Consider the following 16,836-nt stretch of genomic DNA (forward strand, 5'->3'; position numbering starts at 1 on the left):
ACACACTAAAATGCAATTTGTTAATTTTAAGTATTCTATACGCTGCAAACATGCAGAGGATGCCAAGATAAGTTCTGTCTGTACCAATTAAATGTTATTATTTCACAAGTATATTTCTCATAATGCCAAAGGTAGGGTAAATCTAGTGTTGAGCCATTTATTTGGCTTGTTATTCATGTCATTGGTTAACTTTTTCATGGAATAGTATAAACAAAAATGTTTTCATTTGTGTGATTTTCAATCTAATATAATTCCTGGTCTCTAGGCCTAATCAACCTGAAGAAACAATAAAACGATAGACATAATAGAAAAATTTATTTTTCTGAACCCCAGCTGGCTGTATCACTGAGACTTCTGGCCTTTTGAGTCTCCTTTTCACTTTCACAAAGTCTTCTTGTTGGATATTAAAATTACCTTCATGCTGCTCTTTGCCTTGTAACCTGGTCACTCTAATATGCAATTCCCATTGTCCCTATCACTTACACAGGAGTGTCTGACTTTAATATTGCCCTGGGGTTTAATCTCATTGTCACTGTGTAGTTACTGAATTCATAGTTCCTTCTATTTGTTATTCTTCCCCTCCTCTTCTTCTTTCAATTTCTTTTTCTTTCTCTTTCTCTTCCCCCTTATTTTTTTCCTCTTTTTCATTTTTTCTCCCTCTCTCTCATCCTGTTTCCCAATCCTTCTCTATTTCCTCCTCCCCTTTGTCCTCCTTGTTTTTTGTCACCCTCCCATACTCCTCCTTCCCTTCCCATCTTCCCCTCCTGTCCCTCTGTCTTTCTTCTCCCCTTCCTCTTTCTTCTTCCTTGTCTCCCTCACTGTCTCCTTCTTTACTTTTTCTGCTCCCCCTCCACCTCCTTCTCCGCCTTCCCTTCCTCCTCCTTCTCCTCTTAATTCTCCTCCTCTTTTTCATTCTTCTTTTTGAAAATGGATCTTTAATGAGAGAAAGAGAAAAGGTAAAATTAGAAAATCATGGCAACTGTGAAAATAAATCTGCTGCGAAATAAAATAATTTCATATTTTTGAAGTGTAAGTACAGTGGCATAAGATGTTTATAACACAGTTACTTCCTGTAGAAGCTTAGTGGACAAAATTGAGATAACTCACACAGCTTCCAGAACTTCCTAATGGGAGCTGCTGGATAAGAAAGATAATATGTACAGAACAAGTAACTTAGATCAGAACCTCCGCAAGAGTTGGTTCCCAGCAGCTCAAGATCTTAAAACACAAAGGAACAAGTCAGTGCTCTGTTTGGTCTTGTTTGAAATGATGATGAGCAAGATGTTGCATTTGAACCTTCCTCAGGGGCTCACCATGTTAATGGTAGGATCAGGACCCAAGGTTCCATTAGTCTTTATGTTAATAATCTTTAGATTTTCCAGTCTCTTGAGGCACATTCTCTTTGTATTCTTAGAAAAGACACAGGAACAATATTTTACAATTCTATTATTTCAAACACGTTGTCTGAGGATTTTATGCTTAAAGATAAGTGTGGCATAAGTATAAAATTTGTGAATTCTATTTTATTTTTTTCAGTATTTAAAATATGTTACACCACTGACATCTAGCATAAAGTGTTGCTTTTTAAAAAGACTAAAAGCAATATGATTTTTCCCTTTAGGAGACTTGATTTGTTTTTTGCCAGTAAGAAAATATTTTTAAAGTTCAATAGTTTTACAAATATATGTTTGGTGTTGGCCATTTTAGGTCAATTTTCCTCTTTAAGTAGTTTCAAGATTTTTATTATTGGGACTTTTTTTTTTTTTGATCTATGATTTTCAACATTGTTGTGTTCCATTGCCATTAGTTTGCAGGACATTTGTCATATGTTTGTTGAATTTCCATGTTTTCTACCTTTATCATTATATCCAAATTCTTATTTTCTTTCTTCATGCATTTTGTTTTTAATTTTTTTCTCTTTTCCATCTTTCATTTTTCTAAAAGCTTCACCTGTTATGCTTTTGTGCTTTCTAGTTTAGTTTTTTTAAAAAAAATCTCCAATGTAATATTTATTTCTAATTCTTGCCTAAATGCTGTAACCTCTCTTTTTATATTTTCCTTTTCCCCAAACATCTTAGTTTTGAGTTTTTTTCTAAATTATAAATTTATGTTCTTTTCCCATTCGTGTATTTATTTTTTTACATTGATTTTGATGTATTAAATGGCAGTTTAAAATTATTTTGAAGGCAGGACTTAGTGGCTAGCTTTTATTTTCTATAGGGGCATTATAATTATTTAAAAATGGAAATTGGAATTCTATATGATATTTTCATCTTGTTCATTTTTTTGTGTAAGATGAATTTTCATGTACTTTTTGGAAAGGATATTGGGGTCATGATTTCTTTTCCATCTTCAGGGGCTCTAGAGCTCTTCCCCCCCCCCCCACTTAGTAATGAAAACATATGGCATTTCATTTTCTTTGAGTTTGTCGTTGTTCCATTTTGCTTAATAGTGAGGCTGAGGCCGGGCTCAGTGGCTCAGGCCTGTAATCCCAGCACTTTGGGAGGCTGAGGCAGGCAAATCACCTGAGGTCAGGAGTTCGAGAGCAGCCTGGCCAACATGGTAAAACCCTATCTTCTACCAAAAATACAAAAATTAGCTGGGCATGATGGTGAGTACCTGTAATCCCAGCTACTTGGAAGGCTAAGTCAGGACACTCACTTGAACCCAGGAAGCAGTGCTTTCAGTGAGCTGACATTCTCCATGGCACTCCAGCTTGGGTGACAAGAAGAAAACTTTGTCTCAAAAAAAAAAAAAAATGAGGCTGAGTATCTGTTTAATAGACCTTCCTCTGCTGTATTTCCTTAGTTATACATTAAATTTTGTAGTATTTGCTATTTTCTTTTTCTTTCTTTCTTTTTTTTTTTCTTTTTCTTTTTTTTTTTTTTTTTTTTTTTGAGATGGATTCTAGCTCTGTCACCCAGACTGGAATGCAGTGGCACAATCTTGGCTCACTGCAATCTCCGTCTCCCAGGTTCCAGCCATTCTCCTGCCTCAGCCTCCTGAGTAACTGGGATTACAGGTGTGTACAACCACATCCAGCTCATTTTTGTATTTTTAGTAGAGATGGGGTTTCACTGTGTTGGCCAGGCTGGTCTCGAACTCCTGACCTCATGATCCACCCACCTTGGCCTCCCAAAGTGCTGGAATTACAAGCGTGAGCCACTGTGCCCAGCCTGTATTTACTATTTTCTAGTTACATTGTAAACATGCATAAAATGTGATTTTATTTGTTGTTCTTATTGGTCTATAAATGATTTTGAAGAATGTGTAAGATGTACTAATTCCTACATAAATATATTCTACCAAAATGTAAATATAATAAAAAATTACCTGATTATTTGAACTTTTAAAGTAAATTTAGAACAGTATTCATAAATAATTTTGTGTTTATAATACAGCATAGTGCATTTCCAATATCTGTAGTTTTATTCTGTGAATTGGTTGGAAAAAAATCTAATTTTGAAAGTAATCTATATTTTACGGGAAGCATTTGGTAACACTTATATAGAAACAGGATATAAGTAGATATATTCTGAATCCACAAACAGGACATAAATATCCACAAGCAGGATATATTAATATCCACAAACAGAATACATTTATATTCACAAACAGGATATATTTATATCTACAAACAGGATATAAATATTAGAATAACCAAAGTTATTCTAATATTGAGTCCAACATATAAACAGGTATTGCTTTTTCAATTGTACATAATAAAACTTGGTTTGAAAATAAATAAACCTAGAAGAACAGTCATTTGATCTAAATGAAAAGTCATGCTTCACATGAAAGCGTGAAACTGCACCTCCTTTAATTTCTTTGTAAATCTGTAATCTTATGCATGGTCTCCTTAAAACAACTTCTAATCAGAATAAGATGTTATTATTTCTTTAGTAAATTTGTATGTTCTGGTTTTTGTTTAGTTAGTAATATCCTCAGAGCCCCATAGTGAATGACATATATACATAAACATTTAGTTGATGTTTCATGTCCATCATCAACCTTTTGAGATACAGAAATTTCATACTTTTTATTAATCATACACTTTCATAATTTTGAGCTCATTCTCAAAAAGATTTATTTGCAAGCAATGAAATAGGTATATATTTTCACCCTACAATAAATGGCAGAATTATTTAAATAAGTGCACTCCAACTAATGTTTATGCAGTCTACAGTGTAACTGCTCTGACTCTGTATTCTAAAAACATATCTCATGATTTCCTACAATATTTACTCGCCACATTAACTGGCAGTTTTGCATATATTTTAGGCCAAGGCTATTGGTGGTGGCAAGGGAGTTAAGTGTATCTCATAGGCCAAAATGTGGGACATGGAAAAAATTGTCTGGTATGCAGATAGCTTACTAAACCACCCAACATCAAATACTTCTCTCACCAGCTCCAGAGGCTGAGAGGGAGGCTTTAGCTACTCATCTTAGAACACGTTTATCAGTAACCAACTTGCATGTTGTCCTGGAATGTGTTGTTAGCTACATTGTATCTGAAAAGGGTCAGGCAAAGTTGCTAGAGCTCAATTCACTATACATATGACTCATGCACTCCTAGACAGGGTGTGGTGGACTTGGAGTATAAGAGATATTGCATCTTAATTTAATGCAACGATTGAAAACAATTTTCTGAAAAACTGAAAGCAAGAAAACAAAATACTTCCTCGACCAGACAAAATACAAAGATGGCAGGTATAAGCTGGAACACTTATTACTGAACATGTGTGGTCATCCTAATCACATATCTAGTTCCAATAAAGTCTTCCTTTAGTACCCAACAGTGATTGATTTTAGGCCTCAGGACCCCAACCCAGGAAATGAAAATTTGTGAAGTCTCAGTTCCCTTACATAAAATGGCATGGTATTTACATGTAACTTATGTAATTTAAAGAATATGTATATTCTTTAAATCATCTACAGATTACTTATGTTACCTAACACAATGTAAATGCTACATAAATTGTTGCTATACTGCCCTGATCTACTCCATTTGCATTATTTTAAAATTTTCGTATAGTTATTTTAATTTTTTGACTCAATATTTTTATTTATTAATTAAAAAAAATTTTACGAGATGGAGTCTCACTATGCTGCCAGGCTGGAGTGCAGTGGCTATTCCCAGTCAGGATCATAGTGTGCTACATCCTGGAACTTCTAGGCTCAAGTGAACATCCAACTTCAGTCTCCCTAGTAACTGGGACTACAGGTGCCAGCCATCGCCCCTCCCTACGCCACCCTGAATATTTTGGATCCACGGTTAATTGAATATGTGGAAGTGAAACTCAAGATGCAGCCAACAGATACAAAGGGCCCATTAAATATACATGGCTGTTTCTGGGGTTCCTGTTCTCTTCTGGACTCTTGGATCTCCCCTGCCTCAATAACCCATGCAGAAGTTACTGCTGCCTGATCTATCCAAGAGACCAGCTGCCCTGAACTTGTCCTGTTAACTCCTGTTAAGTATCTGCATTACAGATATGCCTATCTTAATTACGAGTCCAGGTAAATTTTTAGTTTATTCATTCTACATTTTATCAAACACTACCATGTATTTGGTGCATATCATGTATGTCAAAGTACATTTATTTGCCATGGGGACTAGAAGTCTTAAAAGATTGTTTCCGGAGAAAAACATTTATCTTTTTCCCACACTGTAGTGTCAAAAATGTTAAATTATAAAACACCTCTTTGCATGTTAATGTAATGTTATCAAACAAAATTGCCTACCAAATCATCCTTAATTAATAAAGACTTCTTTATAAGTTCAAACATCATAAGAAATAAAACAAAATTTAAAGACATTTTTGATTTGAAAGAGTCACATTTAGATGAGAATACATTTGACCATTTCTATTTGTATATTTAGTCTTCATTGTAAAAATAATTATTTTGGATAGCAATAATTCTGGACTATTTAGCAAAACTAAAATGTCAAATTTCTTAACAATATGTAACTGGATATTTATTTTTTCCTCTTGCTTCATACCAACCTTCTATAATCATATTAAACACATTAAATATGCAAATATTATCTAGGCTAATGCATATAAAGTTATGTGAACAAAATGACAATTAGAAATATAATTGTTAACAGATGGTTTTACTCTTTCTTTGCTGTACTTTCTTGGATAATTCTGTTATGGAATATTTCAGAGTAGAGTGATTATAAATTCATATGACTTTTGTTATACAGAAAGGAATATATTAGGTAACAATTTATGGAATTTTGAAAATGTCATATTTCCTTAAGATATGTTTGATATATTAAACCTAAGTATGAATTTTGAAAGACTTGGAAGTGTATCATTTAGTTGCAATGAATCAACTCAGTCACCCATTTCATATAATTAATAAAAAAAGCATTATGATTGAATAACAGAATTTGGATATGAGATAAAAGCATTCTCACTGAGGAACCAGTGTCAGTAATGTCATGGGTTAGGAATGCTCAGGTTAACAGCAGCTATTTTAGTTTGAAAATAGTGTTCTGGATATGATGAGCATTCGGAAGATAGGAAATGGAGATAGGAGACCAATTATGGAGGGCTTTGAATGTTAGACAAAGAGCTTTATCTTCTGTGCCAAGGGGAGAAACATACGATTTTTATTTGAGGTTATATCATGATCAGATTTGTGCTTCAATGAGATAAATATGCTGTAAACACAAGTTGGAAGAACATTTAGAATGCCAGTGTTTAAGAAAGGAAATGAGAGTAGTGTCTGTGGACATAAAGGAAAGGGAATAGAATTTTAAAAAATGTGCAATTAAAATGAGAAACTGAATGAGAAGACTTACAAAGGGAATGTTAAAAAAAAAAAAAAAAAAAGGAGAAAAGACTGTTTTTGAGCCTGGGTGAAGGAAAGGTGATGGTATCAATAAGATAAATCAGTAGCATACAAATAAGTATGTTTAGTGTTGAAAATGTTTAATTTGTGGTATTGATGGGACATATAGGTGATTGCCATTAGGCTGCCAGAATTGTGGCTACATATTTGCTTCTTCATAAAAACACTTGCAAAATCAATCCAAAGCTTCTATTGAAAACCAAAAGAAAATTACATTAGCATCACTGTCAGGAAAACTAATCAAAGTGTAATGTACAAAATATGTATTTTGCAATGCCCTTTGCATTCTTCTTTAAATTCAAATTCAAGGAATTTACTATATATTCAGTATGTATTTGGGAAAGCTTGATAGTCTAGCTAAGATAGAGCATGCATACTACCGCAGTTTAGTTTTATTGCCAGGCTTGGGGAGCATTTAAACTCAGGACCCATCACAATGCCTGGAATTTGGTAGGTCCTCAAGGATGAGGACGAAAGGATAAATGAATCAATGGATGAGTGAGCACATTTTTGATCTTTTGAAACTCTGGAGGTCATTGGTGTTCTCTTTTTTGGGATAGTGTTGGAAGAGAATATGATAGGAATACATGATGAAAGTTTGAAAAAGTCACATTGCTTAAATATAACTAGACTGCCCATAGTTGATCAGATTAAAGCCCCAGAGTCTCTTATGGTTAATCTGAAGATTTATGAAGCTAAAAATTTGTTTTCATTTCCTCATTTACATAACTGTATGAAACATAGGAGAATGGCATGTGATTGATATATATGCCCAAGTAAAATATAAAGCCAAAATTATTATTATCATTAGATGTTTCTTAAAAGTAATTGTCTATTTCACTCATGTCTATCTACATAGGGTAATTGTTTAGCTGCCAATGACAACTGGAAAAAAAAAGTCACTATATGAAGATTAATTGATTTAGGTACATTTCTACCCGATTGCAGGTGGATGTCATAATGGACCATAGGAAAATTCTTTGCACTTTTTAGGTCTTTAGTCCATCCTGCTTTTCATCGTTTGGATTCCATTTCTAATGTTTACATTATAGCATCATAAAGCTGATGATGAATCTCATGATCTCCTACAAAGCTTTGCCAGCCAAGAGGAGGAAATGGTGGTGTTTTATAAAGTTTGATATGCTACCAAGCACTTTCTGATATTGAAGGGTGTTTTGGATTGATTGTGTCCCCTCTGAAAGAATATATTGAAGTTCTAACCCCCATTACCTCAGAATGTGACCTTATTTAGAGTTAGGTTGTTTGCAGATGTAATTAGTTAAGATGAGATCATACTGGAATAGGGTGGGGCCCTAATCCAACATGACTGGTGTCTTTGCAAGAAGATGTCCATGTGAAGACAGATACACACAAGGATTTCACCACGTGATGATGAAGGTAGAGATTAGAATTATGCAGTTGCAAGCCAAAGAATGTCAAAAATTGCCAGCAAACCACCAGAAACTGAGAGAATGCAAGGAAAAGTTATTCCATACATTTCAGAGAGAGCATGGTCCTAATGATATTTGATCTCTGACTTTTACCCTCCAGAAATATGAAATAATAAATGTCTGTTGCTTTAAGCAGTTGAGTTTAGTGGTACTGTGTTATGGCAGTACTAGGAAATTAGAGAGTAAAATACACTATGGGGCCTAAAATGCTATTGTTTATAGTCTCCATTACATTTTCATGGAAGTTACCATTGGATAAGTATGGCCACAAACTTGTGCTTCAGAATTTCCTGTATTTTGAAAAACCATGATTCCAATAATAGTATTCTAACAACATCCCTTGATATTTATTTCCAGATATTCCCATCAGCTCCATGTTCTGTTTGTTTTTGAAAGATGCAACTACTGTTAAGAAACCACTTACCAAGCTATTAATTCTATGCATCATTTAAAGCCATTGGAAGCTGGACTCAAGGATATCAAATTCACTTTAGGTTTATGCAGCTCAGGGATAGTTTTTAAAAGGAAAGACTGGTGTAGTTTCCCAGGATAATGGGAACTCATCATATATTATGAAAACTGACATATTTATTACTTTTTCGCACTCATTAATTATTATGTAAAGTCTTCTGACATGAAAAATCTGGTCATTAATTTTTCCCTTGCTTGAATTTTGAGATATATTAATTACTTTTTATTTCCTTGGGCTATGCAATTTTAAGTAATTATTTTGGAAGAATATTTTTGGTGAGAGACTTATAGAACCTCACAATATCCATTTATGATTTTCTTTAAATTTAATTTCCTAAAAGTGTATGAATTTTAACTTCACAGACTTCCTATTGAATATAGTAAATTAAAGATTCAGAGAAAATCAATAACTTGTTAGTAAACAGTGAGCATAATTTATCCTTTTATCTTTTTTCCATGTCTGTTTTCAACTGTTTTATGTAAAATATTTCTATTTCTCTGTGATTCTGTTTTCCTGTCTACTGCTGTCCTTAAAAGAAAACTACTTGTGTCTGCTTCCTCTAATTAAACAGAAATTTTCTTGTACCCTGTTCCTCTGAAAAGTTATTTTTGTTATAATTATTCCTAATACATATGTAATATGCTAGGTAGATATGTAATATTATTACATATCTAGATGACATGTATTCAGCTAGTTTTTTCAATTCATCTATCTTTATAGATGAAGAACTTTAAAAAATATAGAATCACACAAAGTTGTAGAAACTATGACATCAGGTACTGTTAAGGCCATCGATCACACTTCTGTACTAAATAAGAAAAATGCCTTGGATAATGGTTTCTTTCCATATTGTGTTTGTGTGTGTATGTACGTGTGAATAATTGATGTGTACAGCTTCTCACTCACACAAAAGTATTGAATGAAATTTCCTTTATTTTAGAAAGGAAAGTACCAATGATTTTGATACATTTTGAAGGTCAGCAATGTTCAGCGTAGAGCAATATGTGGAGAACAATAGCTCCTTAGAGAGTGGAAAACATGGTACTCTCATTATCCATAATCTCAGCTGGTCACCATAGTAACAGCATTTTATTTTCCAAGATGTAAGCCTTTATAGTTCTGGAGAATTCACTTCCTAGGCCTCCAGACACTTCAGCGGCATCTAGTGGCTGAGATTTCAGCTGAATTTTTTGCGCTTTACCGCCTGCTACATTATGTTGAAAAATTGATGTCATGCACATGTGGCTAACTGTGCCTATATTTCTCACTCATCATGATGGGTGACTATAATTTTTCAAGCAAATATTTGTGGGTTTCAGTCCAATAAAAGGGTAAAAATATAAGTACAAAATTTTATTAGTAGTTCTATTAGGAAGAATTTTGCAGGGGAATTGGGGAGTGGTAAGAGGCACTGTGTATTTTCCAAATATAGAAGGAATTTGGAAAGTGGCAGTTTCCAGAGATGATGAAATGTTTGCTCAGATAACTATTTATAACTATATAGAACTATTTTCTGGAATGCCTAGGGGAAGGATGTGTTAAAGATTCAACAATTTCACCAGTGAATTCTGACAGTAATTAAATCGTATTTACCCATTTTCACTTTCTGATTCACTTATCTGCCATTTACTATGTAACTTTTAGAAATTAAAAACTGTAAGAGTGGCTATTGTATATTTCATATGCTAACTGGAGTATAACATAACTTGATTGCAAACAGGGCAATTCAGAGCCCCTGTTTTACCCTCAGGGAGGTAGTATGGGATTTTTGAAAAGACAAATACTAGAATGAGATCCAGGTGTAGTCTTGCTTCTACCATTTCATAGGTATTTATGCTGGAGCAAAATCTACAGCAGTGGTTCTCAATCCTGGCTAAAAAGTCAGTACCCTGACTCTGGACTGAGTCAGAGTCATTGGAAGTAGAGTCTGGCATAACTTGAAGAAAAAATAAAATCTGAGCAACCACATGTTAGAATTTCTTGATGTGCTTTTTAACTTGTCACTTTTCTAACTATACTTTACTCCTCATCGTGTGGACCACTGATCAACAGAATTACTTGGCAGCTTGTTGTAAATTAATACACATTTAAGTTTGAGAAGCAATGAAAACCCATAGTTTCTAATTCAGAATGTCTGGGTGAACCTAGGAATTTATGCTTTTTGAAAACTTAGGTGTTTCTGTGTGTGCTTAATTTCCTGTTATAGCTGACACTGTTACCTACAGGTTACCTGGGAGGATTAAATGAGGACACAGGTAAAGTACTCTGTGGGTTCCATGTTCTATATAAATATTGTTACTCATTTATTCACTAAGTCAACCAACATTTATTGAGTACCTACTGTACTTCAAGTGCTGTAACAGGGAAACATAAAAGAGGTAATTTGGATGACACCCAGGGCTAAAATCAGTCTTAGAAATAGGTAATTCTCAGTTTATAAGTGTTTTTCTAACATTTTTACTTGCTTATCTTATGCATATCAGATAAATTTTAACATAAATGAACAATATGATTTCATCATAAATTAACAATATTGTTTATTTGATATTGTTAATTCATAAAGTATGAGATGAATGCATATCATGTATCCAAATCGGTATTTATCTTAGTTGAAATTTTTCTTAAAAGATACAACATATTCTTTACCTTTAGAAATGTATATATTAATGTAGAAGATTGTAACTGGGCCCCTTCCTTACAGCATATATAAAACTTAAGATGGATTAAAGACTTAAATGTAAACCCTAAAACTATAAAAAAAAAAAAAAACCCAGAAGATAACCCAGGAAATACCATTCTGGACATAGGACCTGGCAAAGATTGCAGGATGAAGATGCTAAAAAGCAATTGCAGCAAAACCAAAAATTGGCAAATGGGACCTAATTAAAGTAAAGAGCTTCTGCACATCAAAAGAAACTATCAACAGAGTAACTTATAGAACTATCAACAGACAACTTACAGAATTGGAGAAAATGTTTGCAAACTGCATAAGACAAAGGTCTAATATGCAGCATCTACTAGGAACTTAAACAAATTTATAAGCAAAAACAACCCCATTAAAAAATGGGCAAAGAGATGAACAGACACTTTTCAAAAGAAGACATGTCATGCAGCCAACAAGCATATAAAAATAAGCTCATCATCACTAATCAGAGAAATGCAAATCAAAATCACAGTGATACACCATCTCACACCAGTCAGAATGGTTATTATTAAAAATTCAAAAAATAACAGCTGCTGGCAACCTTGTGGAGAAAAGGCAACACTTATATACTGCTGATAAGAGTGTAAATTACTTCAGCCACTGTGGAAAGCAGTTAGGAGATTTCTCAAAGAGCTTGAAACAGAATTCCCGTTTGACCCAGAAATCCCATTGTTGTGTATATACCCAAAGGGATTAAATCATTCTACCATAAAGACACATGCATGTGTATATTCACTGCAGCATTATTCAAATTAACAAAGACATGGAATCAACCTAAATGCTCATCAACAGTGGATTTGATAAAGAAAATGTGGTACATACACTCCATAGAATATCATGTGACTGTAAAAAAGAATGAGATCAGGTCCTTTACAGAAACATGGATGGAGCTGCAGGTCATTATCCTAAGCGAACTAAGACAGAAACAGAAAACCAAATACTGCATGTTCTCACTTGTAAGTGTGAGCTAAACGTTGAGTACATATAGACACAAAGCTAGGAACAAAAGATACCAGAGCCTACTTGAGTGTAGAGGGTGAGAAGAGAGTGGGAATAAAGAAAAAACTACCAATTTTGTACTATGCTTCTTATCTTGGTGACAAAATAATTTTTACATCAAACCCTCTGACATGCAATTTACCTATATAACAAACCTACACATGTACTCTTGAACCTAAAATAAAATACAGAAGAAATGCATATGTTAGATGAGTAGTGAAAGCATATTAATAAAGTAATTAATGAACAATACCAGAATAAAATTGTCCAGATGAACTAATTATAAACTTTTTAGTGATGCTATATGTTTTTGAAGAAAATTGTATTGGATCAAGTTTTGGAAAACAGACTCTGATATGGAAAATTGTGTGCAGGAAATGTATTAGGAAGCTGTCTTGGAATGACACCTGCAAGAGAATGAGAAAAGTAAGACTGGGTAAAAAGAGAGATCTAAAAGCGAACCATTTATACCAGATAACATTTCATCCAGGGAACTCTAAAACTGGAATGATTATTCAAAGATGTCCAGGAGGACAGGCATTTGTAACCCTGTATCAACAAGCCATTGGACGTGAATTACTTCCAGGTGGAGGTGTAAACTTGGGTGAAGCAGTTCTCTTTGTCTGTGGGCAATTTTCGGAGAAGGACTCAACTAAGGCACCAGCAGCAATGCTTACAGTAGCTAAGCGGATGAGTTCTGAAGGGTAGAACCTGAAAAGTGAATTATATTTATTACAAAAGCACCTATCTGTTTATATACATTCTTTGGATCCCCTCAGCCTAATTTTCCTACCCAGATCCGTTCTATATTTCAAGGCTTTTCTTTTGCCACTCCGAAAAAAGCCTGCCCTTAGCTGAACTGGCCAGGTGTTATAGGCCAGGCAGAGTGGCTGATGCCTGTAATCCCAGCACTTTGGGAAGCCCAGAAGGGAGGATTGCTTGAGATCAGAAGTTTGAGACAAGCCTGGGCAACATAGTGAAACCTCAGGTCTACAGAAAAAAAAAAAAAAAAAAAAAAAAATTAGCTGGGCATGGTGGTGTGCACTTGTAGTCCCAGCTACTTGGGAGGTTAAGGTAGGAGGATTGCTTGAACCTGGGAGGTTGAGATTGCAGTGAACCAAGATCATGCTGCTACACTCCAGCCTGGGCAATAGAGCAAGACCCTGTCTCAGAAAATCATACAAATAAAAATAATTTTAAAATTGGCAAGCTAAACTCTTCCTGGAACATGTCTCAGATTTTCTCATGCTATGCTTTTGTTTTCTTCTGATAACTTGCCTAAAATTCTCTGGCTCCTTTTTCTCTAACTTTCTTGGCCTGCTAGTTAAGTTAACAATTGATTTAGGTAATAACTTTCCAGTGAAAATGTCTAAGATGGGGATTCTCCAATTTGAATGTGCATGCAAATCACAAGACCTGGACATCTGCTAAAATGCAGGTTCTGATTCACTAGGTCTGGGGTGGGGTCTGATTCTGCACTTCTAACAAGGTATGACCATATTGGTGTAGGTCACTGAAGAACTACCTTGTTCGTGTTTTAGCGGTAGTGGTTTTATCTATAGCATCATTTACCGCCTGTAACTTGTTTGTTTGTAGAGTATTATTATTTTGTATTACTAGAAATTAATCCTCTAATGAAATTTCAGGCATTTTTACATTCTAGTAATTGTGTTTGATATTTTTCTACATTTCTCATAGCACTTAACATAGTGATAATATGGATTAAGAACTCTGTAGATATCTGTCAATTCGTTTTATAAGAAAGTGCTACCATGTAGTTTGATTTTTCAAACTGATCATGTGAGTTTTCAAGTTTCGCATTGTTATGCCTGCTGAATGAGAACTGCTTTTAGTCATGAAATTTTCTGAGTGCCGGTGGAACTGTCCTGGTTCTGCTCCCCACCCATCTCAAATAGCAAAAGGTGCTACGTTGCCACTGAAGATTTAAAAAAAAAATACTTCTTTGGCTATCGTCTTGAACTAAATACACATCATATTAGTCCAAGGAACAGGTGTCATATCTCTACACATGTTCAAGGGCACAGAAAATAAAAATAATTCTAACTAAAGACACAAGAAAAGTAGAATACATTTTTCCCTTAATTTCCCATAATAAAAACATCACTTCTACATTTTCTGCAGTTTTCAAGGAACAGTGAAATAGGAAATCTAATGATAGCCGTCAATGACCCTTTCCTCTTCTTGAGGGGCTGAGAAACAGGCTCATTACTGCTGAAGAGCATCAACTGAAGAACAGTTTATATCCTATTTCCGGGTAATACTTGACACCAACATTTGATTGATAGCTATAACCAAATGTTTATTCCAATTTTCTTACTCTGGTTAATTCCACCTCCCCATTTAAGTCCCTATTTGCCATCCATATATTTTTATTATTCTGTTGCTTTACTCTTGGTAAAATGTAGACTAGAAGATATAGATCTTTCCCTGACTGATTTTAAATAAATTAATCAGAATGGGTACTTGCATAATATAGAAACCTTATGTGTTAGGGAAAAGCAAGTTAAACATCTCATTAGGTGATTGTAAGTTGTGAATTTGTTGCTGAACCTGTGTCCATTAATGATGCAGTGAATTACAATTGACTGACTTGGGCTATTGTCCAGGTAGACGTTTTTGCTTTTGTGATCATTATAATTTTACATGTATTGGTATAGAGTTATTGGTATTCAAACTACAAAAGAATTCTAATGATGCTTTTCAGTATGCTTCAAATTCTTTGGAAAGCCAGGAGAGTTAACACTAAATATTTGATAAGGTACAATAATTTGAAAGAACTCTAATAAGCCCTTTTACTCAAAGACTACAGAATTGTGATGAGTATTGCTTGTTACTGGTTGACAGCATGTGTATACTCATAAATTGGTTATTTTCTTGGAAACTCAGGCACAAGCGTAGTTGTGCATATTGATGTTATTATACAAATCAAATATGTTTAAAGAGACTGGTTTAGCAGAGTCTCAATATTAAAAGGCTATGGTTGACTCTTTCTCTTGGTCTTAATTTCTGTATCTCTTTATAATTGATTAATGTTCATTGGTATAGTAAGTGTGAATAATTTATGATTCACATAGCTGCTGGCTTATTAATTGTTTAATTTCAGAGAAAGTAACTATATATTAAAGAAATTCAAGTTGTCACTCATAGCAGCCAAGTGAATTTATACACTGTGCTACTGCATAGTCTAGAAGTAGTGAGAGTGTATCAGACATACACCCTTTGTTTCCTACAGTGCTTAAAAAGAAGGATATTAATGAAATACTGAAGACATTTTGATAAGTAAAAGTGGAGTAACTGACTTGGAATTGCTGAGGACTGTTTACTCTGGGTCGTCTCCCCACCTCCATCCCCCTTTCTGCATTTTCTTCTGCCTCAGTGATTCCCTGTAATGTGCCAACTGTAAAATGAAGTTAATTGAATGAACGATACTTATTCTTTAGAAGGAAACATAATTAAATATGAAAAAAGTTGTGATTAACCTTATATATATGATAATCTCTTTAGAGTCTTGGCAAATGATTTTAATTCTGAGACATTAAAAAAAAGGACAGTTTTGTTAAAATTAAAGACAATGATAAATTTGCTTCTTCTAGCAACATGCATGGAAAACCATTACTGTCTTAGAAAAAGACATGTTGTTCTTACCATAATTGTTAATAATTTTATTGTTCTTTACATTTACTGCTGAAACCAAAGGCTGATATAAACTGTATTTAAAATGAATGTTGACTGTCTTCTCCTGTTTGGTAGAATAGTTTTCAATAAAATTTTTAAAAATGATAGTTTTAATTAGCTATCATCAAAACAATTTGCAATGAAGAATCTTGAAATATGAACAATAGAAACTTGAAACTTCTACCTTTCTGAAACCTAAGTTTTAATGTTATGTATTCAAAGAACAGATTTTTGAGAAATGATCTATAAGACTGATTTTGTGCATTTTAAAATATTTTGACTGTGTGAAAAAAGTCAGTTTCACAGTAGAGAATCAGTAGGTAATATATTTCCTAAAGGTGAAGTGTGTTTTGGTATGAGAGAAACAGGATGATTTTAATGATTTATCCTCCTCCTCATCTCTTTCATGCATTTAGTCTGAACTGTTTCACAACTCTGATGAGTTGCTTTAGAGCTCTCAATGCTAAGGCATTGAAGGGAGACTAAGCTTAATGTTGGCACTTTGGTAAATATTGCTGCTTTCATGTGTCCCTTCTTTAAAGAATTGGGAAGAAAGAGGATCAGAAAATGCTATATAACCTTAGAAAATGGAAGAAGAAAAGAACAAAATAGCATGTGTCTGTTGAGAAAGAGAGATGAATGGCATTTTA

Source organism: Macaca mulatta, chromosome 8 (assembly GCF_049350105.2).
Source record: "Macaca mulatta isolate MMU2019108-1 chromosome 8, T2T-MMU8v2.0, whole genome shotgun sequence".
Lineage (NCBI taxonomy): Eukaryota > Metazoa > Chordata > Mammalia > Primates > Cercopithecidae > Macaca > Macaca mulatta.